The sequence below is a fragment of the Cygnus olor genome, chromosome 12 (genome assembly GCF_009769625.2).
Source record: "Cygnus olor isolate bCygOlo1 chromosome 12, bCygOlo1.pri.v2, whole genome shotgun sequence".
NCBI classification, from domain to species: domain Eukaryota; kingdom Metazoa; phylum Chordata; class Aves; order Anseriformes; family Anatidae; genus Cygnus; species Cygnus olor.
This window is the reverse complement of record NC_049180.1, coordinates 3,347,649-3,360,493: the sequence shown is the minus strand read 5'-3', so window position 1 is coordinate 3,360,493 and position 12,845 is coordinate 3,347,649. Positions and strand designations below refer to the sequence as shown.

At 41.4% G+C, this 12,845-nt stretch overlaps 1 long non-coding RNA gene across 1 annotated transcript; it reads left to right on the top strand.

Annotated features, from left to right (window-relative positions):
* The first annotated feature begins 8,455 nt into the window (after positions 1-8,455).
* Positions 8,456-11,882, top strand: LOC121076737. Its single transcript, XR_005823689.1, has 3 exons — positions 8,456-8,669; positions 9,162-9,311; positions 11,631-11,882. It is a non-coding gene; the product is annotated as an uncharacterized LOC121076737 (long non-coding RNA).
* Positions 11,883-12,845: the final 963 nt, after the last annotated feature.

The following is a 12,845-nucleotide window of genomic DNA, read 5'->3' as shown; positions in this document are numbered from 1 at the left end:
CTCTCTGGTTGTTACAGTCATTAAAACATGGGCATAAGCTTTTACAGGAAACTACACTGATTTGACAGTCTTGTCTATAACTGCATGAAAAGTCGAAGAACTAGGAGAAAATGCATCTAAATGAGGTGTCCTCTAGGAAAAGCGTTTATGTATAGGCTAATGAAATAAGTGATACAAACACATTTTCCCTTGTCTGAAGGGAAGCCAGGGTCTGGTAATTCAATTACAATAACAAGCTGAATTTCTCATCATTCGCTTGAACTTAGATGCCATATTCATCACAACATCCATGTTAGTCACTGGCCAAAGTAAACTACAGTCCATTCTCTACCCAGTTACATCTTGCCATTATGTACTGCAAATTAAGCTTACTTATAACGCGTCAAAACAGAAAATAGTTACGTGGAAGATTATATACATATATTTTATACATGTACATATACATTACATACATATTTTAATATCTGCTTCTGTTAACACTGAAGGAGATTTAAATAGACTTTAAGAAGACTTTCTCCTTTTTGAAAAGAGTTTTTGCACTTATTGCTACAGCAACGTTATAGCAGAAGAGGTGTCCAGTGCTGGAATGTAAAATCATTGAGCCTATGTATACCACAGCCATGATTTCAAATTTGGGATGTGTTATTGAACAAAGGGCTTTGGGCAAATATGGCTTTTGTCATTTATACAGCCCTCCCAGTTAGCAGTTTCTCAAGGCTGTGGTGCTATACTTGTGGAACTGGTGGCCGTGAGCTGCACCCCACACAGATATGGCCATGGAGCCCCTCCTTGCCCCCCGAGCCATCGGCTGTGTGCGTGAAGCAGCCTTATGACTGCGTCTCTTTTGGGACACGCATTGATTCAGAGCTTTGGATCTTAGCCGGACTTCTCCGATAAATACATCTCTGGTTACAGTGGTATTAAGAAACACATTCTTGGGAGTCTTGCACAAATTTAAAGGTGTCTTAAATCTGTCTGTGCGCTGGAAGCCTCATTGCACTGAAACAGAGAGCTTCTAAATTATTCGAGACAATGGTACTTTGACAGAAGCAAAGGCCTTATGCCTCTTTTTACACATAAGAAATCAGTCAAATAGGTAATTTTAGAAAGGTTAGAAAAATAACAATGTTGTACATCACAATTTGTTCCTACTAAGTATGTTGCTTTGTTTTGCTATGATCTCAGGAACATCTGCTACTTTTTCTGTGGAATTTTTATCATCTCTCCTTTTTTTTTTCTTTTTTTTTCTTTTTTTTGTTTTCTTTTTAGATTAAAATATTAAAATTTAGAAGAATATATATAGGCATGTAATCAAGCAAGGTCTTTTGAGGTGTGCTTCTCTCAGTGAATGTAGATAATGAGAAAAATTGTGAATTGTTACGCTGGAGTCATAATTGGAGAAATTGATGTAAAAAAAATTCCCCGTCCAAGTCAAAAACTTAAAATCCATCTCATCAAGCAAGGTATTGGCTTTCTAACTTGCAGTAATTGGGCTACATCTAGGAATGCCGTGGGACACACGGTAGTTATCTCCCTCAAAATATCATCTCTGAAGTTTCTGTTCCAGCAGTGGAGGAAGTAGAGGAGGAGGATGATGCCTTCACTCCTCTCCTTACGTGCTTTTTACTTGTTTCTTTTGGTACCAGTGGATGGAGAATTAGAGTACTCCTGAGTTCAGTTTAGAAAAGTTCAAGTAGGGTACAGAAAATGATTAATAAAGTTTTGAGCTGGCAGGTTTATTTGCCAGGTGATGAACTACTGGTAAGGTATTTCAGCTTGAAGGACTGAAAAATTGACTGTTGGGGGTTTTCTCCATGGATTTCAAATTAGTTTATAGTGAGCTTGTGTCCAGGACACATGGAAGAACTTATTTAATTTAAAATAAATCTACCAAACCCCACGCTTTGACCGTATGAAGTGGTCCTTCTCTTGTGGCTCCTTTCTTGGTGGAAAAATCCATCTTGGGAAATGCTTCTGCAGCCCAAAAGCATTAATTTTGAGCAAGAAAGCAGTAAATGGAGGAAAATCCTGGCCAGAAGTGAAATGTAGCATACGATCTGCTCTCGTCCGGCACGAAGGGGGGCAGCTGGAGCCTTGTCGGGATGAGCTGCTCTCCAGCATCTGCATTTTGCACATCTGGGAGGAACCGAGCACCTGTAATTCCTGCTGCTGTCAATGGGCCAGTGCCTGACACGGCAAAATCCTTGCACAAAATGCTTGCATGTCCCTCTGGAGCTTGTGTGCATGTTAAATTTCAAGACTGAGGCACTTGTAACGAGGTCATTTAGAGGCTGTCAGCCCCAAACTAAGCATTTCCCATCAATCTGGCCCTGGCTACTGATGTCTAGAATGGTAAATATTTTACTAGGCTTATTTATTCTCCTTCCTTTTTGCAGCCTTTCATGTATGCATAGATATAAAGGCCATTTGCAGCGATGCTGTATTTCACTGGTAAAAAGAAAGAAGAAAAAAAGTTATTTTTTTTTTGTTTGGATTTATGTCCTAGCTTTACAGTTGGTGAAGCAAGGTGACTGATTAACTGAAGCCCAGGGAGTTCCATAATTTATCAAAAAAAATGCACACTATGGCCAAATTATCTCCGCAAAGCAACCAATTATTTCAAAAGTAGACTTTTCCCTCCATAAAAATGAGCTCAGCAGCCAAATGACTCAAAGACATCCCAGACTAAGTGACTGATAACCACCCACTCCCTTCTCCTATTTACTGGAACCCTTGTGCTCCCTCTTGTTTACCATAAAAAGCCACATTAGTCTTTCTCCGTCCAAAATTGCTCTTCCCTAAATTGTGGCTTTTTTTATTATTGCTGCTTTCCTAACATGCTTAGACTAAGAGCTCAGGTGTCCGAAGCAGGGCCTCCAAAGGCATCTGTTCTGGGGGTTTTTGGGTCGTCCCCCCTCCATTGGAGGGATTTTCCTTTCCTGGTTGAGGCTGTAATTAGTTACAGCATTGATTTTTGCTTTTATTCAGCACAAAAACCTTCCTAAAAACACAGTGCAAGTGAAGTTCATTCTAATCTGGCCATAAAATTTTACGAGTGATGTAAATCAAAGGGAGGAGTGGCAGCTAATGCTCTGGAACAGTTGAGCCCTGTTCAGGCCTTCTCAATAGAGTTAAATCCCTCCAGGAGCAATTAGCCTAACAAGCTGTTTGGTCCACTTATAAATAACGTCACCGATGGAGACGTCTGGAGGTGTCTGCTCTGTGTACAAGAGACTTTCCAAATATGCTGAGCAGTGAATGGCTTTTTTTTTTTTTTTTTTTTTTCCTTAATCCGCAGCAGGGGGTGAAGATGCTTATCTGACATGTCCCAGCAGCTTCGCTCACATATTTATCGTGTTTTCCAGGAAAGATATCGAGTGGAAAGTAGGAGTGCCGCGCTCTTCTGGAGTGTCCTCTTATATATTGCTCGGTAGCTGCATGTGGGACAGCACGTCTTGAGGGATGACCCCAAACGCTTTGGTCAGAGCAACTCAGAAATGGCCCCATGCAGGATAAACCTGGGGCTGGTTCATGGCTGAGGTTCTTGTCACATCCCCTGTGACATCTGGGCCTGGTGAGGGACTTCTGGAGCAATGCCACCCACTTGGGAGAGGTGTTAGAACTGGGGTTTGCAGACGGACGTCCGTTGGATGTGATTTGAGCAAGACGATGTTGACAGAAGAGAAGGGATGGTTGCAGCCCATGCTGTGCCAGCCCTGGGGTGAAGTTTTGCCTCTGCAGAATGACTTGCCATCTGGAGAGGCTCAAAAGAGTGGAGATTTCTTTTGCATGTGACCAAGTGACTCTGGTTTCCACATTCATGGGCATCTCCGGCATATCCAGGCTCCATCACAATGACTAACTTTTTGCCCTCCTTTTTTCCCTTCCACTTGAGAGCTGACCTTAGTTTTCCCATCCAGCCTTAGGCTTGAAAGCTTTTTTTTTTTTTTTGCTTTTTTCTTTCTTTCTTTTTTTTTTTTTTCCCTTTATTGTCATCTGTTTGTCTTTTATTTTTTCTAAAATACATTGTAAATTTATAGCCTTTGTGGTCTCATGACTATGGAGGAACCTTCTGTGGCACGCAGAGAGCTCACTCCATAAAACTGGCTTTATAAATTGTTAATTAGAAGTTTTCAATTGCAAGTATAAATAGCCGCCCATATCCCTGTAAAGTTCGACTCTTCAAAACAGGGCTGAAAGGGGATCTTGGCCAATCTCTGCCAAAGCAGGAACTCCAGCACTGGTGAAGAAACACCCACACAATGAAAAGACAGCATAAGCTAATTCCAGTAGTTTTAAGGTGGTGCCATTCACCACCAAAAATTGAGACTTTCAAATTCTTTGTTATTTCTTGGACTCTTGATCCTGTCTTTTAAGAAAAGACCAATTTAAACACAGCAACCCGAACCATAATTTAAGAATTTTTAGGAAATTAACAAAATTATAAATGTTAAATTATACATTAAAGAAAATATAAAAATTCCTGCTACTACATGAGTGACTTGAATACCAATGAACACCATACAAATGAGTTTCTCCTAGACCTGGGATGAAGTGAGAGGTAACCTTGGGTGCTATAAAGAAGAGACCTGTAATTTCCCAAACCTCTCAGTCTCAGACAGGAGGGAACATCACTTTTATAAGCTAATAAACCTCAGCACAGATGTTACCTTGGTTTCAACCCTCACATGACTGTCATTTGAGCAAGCCCTGGTTCACCAAACCCAGCAAATTTCCATGTGTCAGGAGGCATGAAAGGATGAAAGGGATGGGAGAAGGATGAAAGCCTTTGGTCTCATCCTGCTTGCACCTTGAAGGGCCAGAAACAGCACATCTAGATATGACTCTAAGCTCAGCTCCAGGAAGATAAAATATCTAGCTACCCAAAAAGCACAGGGCTGAGCAGCTGGGGCAGGAGCACCCGTGAACAATGTCACGGCTGAAGGCACGGTACCAAGCAAGGAGATAATGATGTATTTTTATTTTCTGCAGTCAATAAAAGTTAAAATATTTAGGTGTTTTTTTGTTCATTTGTTGGTTTGTTTCAAACATGAATGTGTTTAAGTGTGTGAACAGTTCTCTTCAGTCAACATCTGCTGCATTCAAAAAAATTAGGCATTAGATCTTTGCTACTGGTTCTGTGAAACATTTTCCTTGGAAAAGATCCTTTTTTATCCGTCTGCAAAATGGCCCAAATTATGCACACTTAATACATTTTGATTAACTTTCTAACCCTTCCTTTGGGATGAAGCATGGGAAATTCCTTCAAGTAAAGGCTGGATAATCAGTTGATAAGGAATTCAAAAAAAAAAAAAATAGGGGCCCCTAAATTTTAGGAATATTTAATCGTATTTTGCAGAGATGAGGAGTGGGAAACGCTCTGAGGTTACACGATGTGCTGTGCTGCTGGTTGTCTTTACCAAAGCATCCAGAGCTCAATGTTTCCTTTCCCAGTCTTGTTTCTGCTGTTATTCTAAGGCATGTAGGCTTCTACCACATGTTTATAAGCTGATAAAACCATAATGCCAGGAATGTTTTGCTTCCTCTATTAGATTAACAAAATGAGTGACTTTTCAGATACAGCCTTGTTTACCACACTCTCCACACCAAAACAACAGTTGTGAATAAATGTCGTAACTCACAGAGAGGTGAGAAAATTGGAGTCGCTTGGCATTGATGCAGATGTAAGACTTATCTGTGCATCTCAGTTCTGATGAGAAATGTTCTGCTCTCCTGATGGTGTTCTCCTCATGGGAGCCCCAGTATCGCCTTGCTGCTTTTTGCTGGGCTGACGGAAGGGGTGACGCATTGTTTAGTCCAAATACCGAAGGATAAGTCCCATCAGACATGACTGGGTCCTTCTGCAGCTGTTTGTGGGATATCTGGTCAATAGGACTAACAGCGTGATTTGCTGCCACGTGTTCATGGTGGAAATGCAGCAAGCCTGGGTGGGAAGAAATTTAGGCAGAAACTGAAAAAGGCATTTTTCTGAAGCTGGGACTGTGAAGGGTCTCACAACCCACTGGTGAGCCTCTGTCTCTGGATATGGGGGACTGCCCAGTTCCTTTTATGAAGTGCAGGAGTTCCTGGTACAGAGGCACAGACCTAAGAAAGTCCCCAGGTGAAAAATGCCTGACAACTACACACAGAATCCATTTGTCATTTGCATGACAAGTTACTCTGGTGTTCATGCAGAGGTTGGCTAATTGTACATGTCAGGCAGCCTTGTGACTACATGGGGTTTGACTCGCATGAAGACAAGACAGCCACACAAAACACTTTTCATAATATTTTAAATGATCTATAATGAGATTTTCCCAAAGCCATAAATACACTGCTCTTGATCTGGTGTGCACTTAGAGCAGCCATGTGCTGTGTGAGGCTTTCAGAACAAATACCGACACAAAGGAGTTTTGGGGATGAGGAAGAGCCTTGAGCCATCAGAGCCAATTACACTAACTCCCAAAATACATAAAGCATTTCATCAAAGGAGATCAAAGTGCCTTTCATGGGAAGGAAGAGCTATGGTCTGCATTTTACCCATGGGAAAACTCTGGAGAAGAAACCGTCTAGCCAATTCTATAGCAGCATTCTTTAGAAGTTAACCCGAGAGTTTACTTTCCTTTCGTCACAGCTTCCCTGTGGGCCCTCATGGCCTCTGGTGATTTGTGCCCAGACCTACAGCAGCCTTTACATGTTCTGGGGTGGGACATGTGTCATGATCAAACTATTTTTGCAGAGGTTGTATTGCATGTCCTGGATGGGAAATTATTGTCTTGGACTGTGGAGAGCCCAATGGTTATGAATAATCCCCCATTTCGAATGTCCACTTTGAATACACCCTGATGGTAATACCAAGGTTTTTTTCCTTCCAATCACTACTGTGTTTGGGTTTCATAGTGATGGCTGGATCAGCTCAAGCTGCAGTTGTCATTTTCTGGGTATTTAGTACAGCAACTTGCTCCTGGATGATCTGGTACTCTGGAAAGAATGGAGAAGTACTGGAATGAGTGATGATTAGCTCAATTATCCCTCATCTTAATGAACTGTGGATAAAATGTTCCTTAAACATTATTTCCATGTTGTTACGTTTGCCTCAGAGAGAAAATATTCATCACATGCCTCGTAGGATAATGGAAGTGCTATGTGCTACTCTGCAAGGGTGATGTGCAATGAAGCACTGACAATTATTAAAGTATTTTTGGAAGGATTACAGCTTGATAGTAATGATATAAACATTTCTTGATCATCACTAGCAGGACAAAGTGGCAAAGGAAGCAAAATGCAAAAGAGCTCTGCACACAAGCGGGCATGAGATGATGTTCACAGGAATACTTCAGCTCTGCATTTACATTTATCATCTCTTCCTTCAAAACTTGGTGGTTTCCCATGGACAAGCCAAGTAAACAGCAAATGTTTCTGTTGTGACAGGGCAAGTGGATGCTAATTGGGTTCATGGACTTCATCTGACTGAAACATCTGGTTCTTCCATTGTTCCAGCTTGTGCTGAGTTTCCTTCATCAGGACCAGTCTGGGCTGAACTCTTAGGACACTCATTTTGCACTAATATTCAGGAGTTACCGATAGGAACTTAGTGTAGCCCAGAGCTTTGCTGTGCCCTGGCTTCGCTGACTAAGAGGACTGGAAGTGGGAAGTTCTGGAAGTGGGTTTTTCTCAAGGAAAAAATATCAAAGAATTATTTGGAGACTTTCTGATTTTTATTATTATTTTTTTAAAATTTAAATCCTTTCTTGCTCACATGTATATGGTACATTTGTTTAAGTACTGTTTGCTGTGATTGCTCAGCTGTTTCTCATGGTGTCTGTGGCACTTCATCAGCTCGCAGTACTGAGGAGCAAGGACCTCGGATAATTTTGTGCAAGTGGATGGACGAACTTGTTCAGGAGCAGGAAAGCACCCAGATGTGTTCATTGCCTTCCATGTCAGCAGTTGTCACTGCACAGTCACTGCTGGCAATGTGGTCCCACAGAAAAGCATTCCTTCAGGTTGCGGCCTTCTCCTTCCACAAGTTCAGGATGGTTTTGCTGTCTCTCCCCCTTTGGCCAGCTGGGACCTGCACTTCCAATTTGTCTTTTCGAACAACTCCGGAGGGTGTTTCCGGTAGGGTCTTGTCTCTTGAATTTGTTTCCCCTGTCTGATTCACAGAGCCCGAGCTTGTTTGATCTCCCAGGGCCAGCATTTTCAGCAGCTCCCTGGGGCTCCATGAAAGGGGAGAAAGAAAGAAGAGTTCACATATGCTACACAGAAATCTCCATATTTTAAAGGGTATCCTGTATCCCTGCTGGAACGCTTTTAATGGTCCACAAATCAGGAAAAAAAAAAAAGTCGAAAACCACACTTAAGGCATTCATTGTTCGAAGCCCAGATCTTTGGGGGGCCTCTGCCCTTGTGAAGGCTCCACAGGGCCGTGATCTGAGGAAGTTGGTGCTGAGCACCGAGCCCCGCAACACCGCTCCCTGGGGCCTGCGGGTGCGCTGAGCCCACGCTCTCACACACCGTGTTTATCTTTCAGAGATCTGTTTCCATTTTCGGTAAAGGAAGCAAGTGAAAAGATTTCCAGGGAAGAATATTCAAAGGTATTAGCTATGGAGATTTATGCCCTGCTTACGACAGCCAACAGGGATTTGGTGAAATAAGCCTTACAGGAGGTAAAGGTTTATTTTATTCCTCTTTCAAACTCGAGGGGTAGAGTTCTGCTGTCCTCGTGGCATTGTCTGATGAAACTTAATGATTAAAAAGGCTGGCCAAAGGCAAAAACGGTTGCTGGGCCTTTCAAAAGGCCTTTGTCTTGGTCTGAGGCCTGTGGTGAGAGAAAGCTGAGCTCCTCCCCACCTTTTCTCTGGGCCTTTTGCAGGCAGTTCAAGTTTCAAACCGTAGCCCAAACTCTGTTTGAAACGGTCACCAATATCCGTATTCTATCTATGTTTACATGGCTTTTTGGAGATCACCTGCACTTGGTAAAACCAGTGCTAATTCAGCATATTGCAGCTCCTGTGCCCCTTTGGGCCTTGATTCTTACCCTCTGTGAATCCCAGTCACTGTGACTAACAGAGAAGATGAAGAGCTACAAAAATAGTCTTGTGTTGTTTTTAAAAATAAGTTATTTAATTTGTTTCTTCTGTTTTACTCTTTGTTCACAGGATGCTAGAAGGAATCTGTAGGTGCTGAGAATGGTGGCTCTTCTGGACAGAAATATATTTTGTGGGAATCATATACGTAGACTGGATTTTGTCCTTCCCTTTACTCAGAAGAGCACTTACTGAGGCTGAAGAAACAATATGCCTTAGGAAGTAAGTGATGGGACTGGCAAACAATGTTGAACTTGAAGTTTAGACAAACAGAAAGAAACACAATCAATTCTTGTGATGTTTTGAGAATAGATCCTCAAAATGTGCCCATTATTATGTATTAATACTTTCAGAACATGTTTGTTCTACAAAGTCTTCTTGGATGAGGATTTACATATAATAATGTTTGTGTGGTAAAGATTTAGGAACTCTGCTTCCTGGTCAGTAAGTAATTAAGGCAGAAATATTTGGCAATTATAGAAACAAAACTTAATGCCATTTGATTCCTGAATGTTGTGTATCAAAATGTACCATATGTGACTATTCTGCAAGATGTATAAAAATCAAATATGTGTAAGGAATTCAGTATTAATGTTTCAATAATAAAGTTTTGCAAACTCTTAAAAATGTTGACAGTCTTGAAAGGTCAACAGCTTCTAGGGAATTCCCATTATTTCGGCAGAGAAATTGCTAAAGTAATAGCTTATTTGCTGAGACAGCATCTTTTGCAAATGTCCTGCAGCATATTAGAAGTCTCCAGTTACAACTGATAAAAAAAACGGACTTGACACTTCTCCCAGCTTGCAGTGCCACCATTGACTGACCAGTTATTTCGTACTAGTTGAGATGCTTTCACAAGGAAGAATACCTTTTCCCCTGACTAGCTGTGAATGCCACAGGCAGCTTTCAGTGACCTGCTTCATCACTGTTGGCTTTATGATGTGCTGCTTTGTTCTGGTCGTAGAGAGCATCAAAACAAGTCTTAAAGCTAATATTGCCTCTAAAAAAACTGCCCCAAAACTTGTAAAATGTGTAATCAAGCAATGCATCCCAGAAACTGGGAATACTGAGTGATATTTGCTCTCTTCCTTGGCTGCTTTCTTCAACCATGGGCTAATGTGTATTTTTCTGCCCTCGGACAGCATAGATGCTACCACTTGCTGTCACAAATTATTTGTTTCTCCCCTTTGGGGTTATTTCCCCACCCCTTCTTCACATGCCTCATCCATCCTCTTCCTCCCAGCTGAGGAAGGCCAAAACAAGCTGGCTTCTTAGGGGGCTCACATGGGGGTCACCGTGAGCTGATGAGGGGGCATGAGCATCCAGACACCCATGGAAAAGTCCTGGTGCAGTGAACAGAGACCCCAAAACTTGCTGCTCCCTCTGCATCCCAGTGGCAGTCTCAGGCTATGGTGGGCTGACCATGGTGGGTTCAGACCATGACTGGCTCGATGCTATGCTATGGGCACATACATGAAGGAGGATTGAGGGTTAACCCATCACTATGAGTCCGTGGTTGTGAGTACCTCTAATGCCTCTTGCTCTTCTCCCTCTAAAGGTGCATGGGTGAGCAAAGCTAAACCCATCTCAAACACCCCTCTCATTTCAAGACAGAAGAGGAAATCGTGGAATATCCTGTGATTATACAGGGCTCTGGGGACCTCTCGTGGACAAACACATTTGTTTCCTCCATGCTACATGTTTGAATTAGAGATAGGGTGCATTTTATTTCCCAAGCTTTAACCCAGTTTGGCATCATTGGTGGTCCATGGTGACACAACAGCTGATCCTGGTCCTGTGGTGCTGCTCAGGCCAAAGATGCTTTGAATATTTTTGTCTACTTTCTCACTTTACCATATTCTACAATTTTTAGAATACATTTTTTTTTTTTTTTTTGTATTCTAAAGTGGTATAGGCAGTGAAATAATTCAGATTTATGTAGCTGCCATATTGCCCTTGATAAAAATGTGTTTGAGAGTTTCTGTATATTTATGTTTATGTATATATATATATTTCCTTGTTAGACAATACAGATGCTACAGGAGGACAAATTAAAACAGCAATACTAAATATTATTCCTGCACACTCATAGCCAAGCAGGCTGATTATATTGACTGTTTCCCACCATTTTTCATTTTTTTTTTTCCTCTGTCAAAAAGCAGAAAATTACCATCAACCAGGGAGAAACCTGGATGTTACTGAGCACTTCTCAGGCTGGCAGGAGGAGGTGTTATATGGTTGAAAAACAGCAGTCTTAAAATAAATAAATCGGCGTTTAAATTTTTATTTACCGATGAATTTTTTTCAAAAATTTTCACTGAGAAATGTGTTAAGGTGATCAGATCTGGGCCCTGAGAGATGCCTCCTGTGAGACAACTGTGTTGTCCCCAAACCCACATGTACACCCTTCTGTCCGTACAGGGGTAATTTATGTTTTTTCAAGAAGTTATTCAAGTTTTCCAAAAGCCACCTCATTTTTCAGTTCCATCGTGTCCTCATCGATGTGAATTATTGGTGACACTCAAAGTTTTCTCTTAACAGAAAGCAAAAGGAGAAGTGGTTGCTTTCTTCCCAACCCTGGCTTTGCATGGAAGTGCCATAAAACCAACGGCAGACAAGAGGGTTTATATTAAGGAGATATAATTAAAAAGTGCACTCAGTTCTCAGTGCTTATCTTCGGCCTCTGTGAGTAGCTCACTGTGTGGAGCAAGCAATAAAAGCAAGGTAATTTTTCTTTTTAATATTGCAATAACTCTAAGCACTTTTAAGAGAAAATCTGCTGACAATTTTGAGCAGAAAGCAGCATTTCAAAATAAATTAAAATCTTGGCACAAAGTGCCTGATTTCTCAGGAAAAAAGTGCAATGTAGCGGAGAGCTGAAAACCAAACTAGCAGGACGTATTTCAGCTGAATACATTTTTATACATGCCAGGGGAAAAACAAAGATTGGATTTTTTTTTTTTTAATATCTTTTCTGCTGGTTCGCTACAGGGAAAAGGACCGAGCAGCACTTTTTCATCGGCCGTTGGCATGTGGTGGCTTTGGTTGTCAGTGCAAAATGCTAATGGAGGAATTTAGAAGAACGGGATAAAGTTGTCGAGGTTGAGAGCTAGCTCTCCTTTTCTGAAAGCACGCTAGGAATGCTTTAAATACTGAGTTTTAAGCCTAAACCAAAACAGTTATGACCGCCGTTGGTCGAGCAGGAACAGTGGGAAAGGAGGGGAAGTTCTGACACCCAGATTAAGCTAAAGGAACCACGGAACACCTGCCAGCTTTACCTCTGCCAAAATGTTGCCTTTGACATGGTAGCATCCCAGGGACTCTGATTCGCAAAGACTCTCCCTTTTGCAGTCCTGTGTATTGACCTTAGCCAGGCCAGACCTGGGTCTGGAATCCCAAATTCTTGCCCCATTTTGCTCTCTGTCTATGCATAAAGCTTTTTCATTTCACTTTGACAAACCACCAAGAAGTTTGGGTCTGGATATTATTTTTTGTGGTACATCTTATCGGCCAATTACTGTTTTAATTTAAATGTACAAGTGCCTATCTCTCCGTTCACAGTTATTCTGCCTGATATAAAACAATTGTTTGGTTACAGGCTTCATGAATCAATGTTATCATGACTCATGAAGTATCTTATTTGCTTTGTGATATGAGTGTTTAACGTATTTTTAAATTCTATTTTCTTGGTTTTTACTTTTATGTGCCATGAAAACCAGAGTGATCTCAGCAGGCTATTTTCCTGTTGTTAAGCCC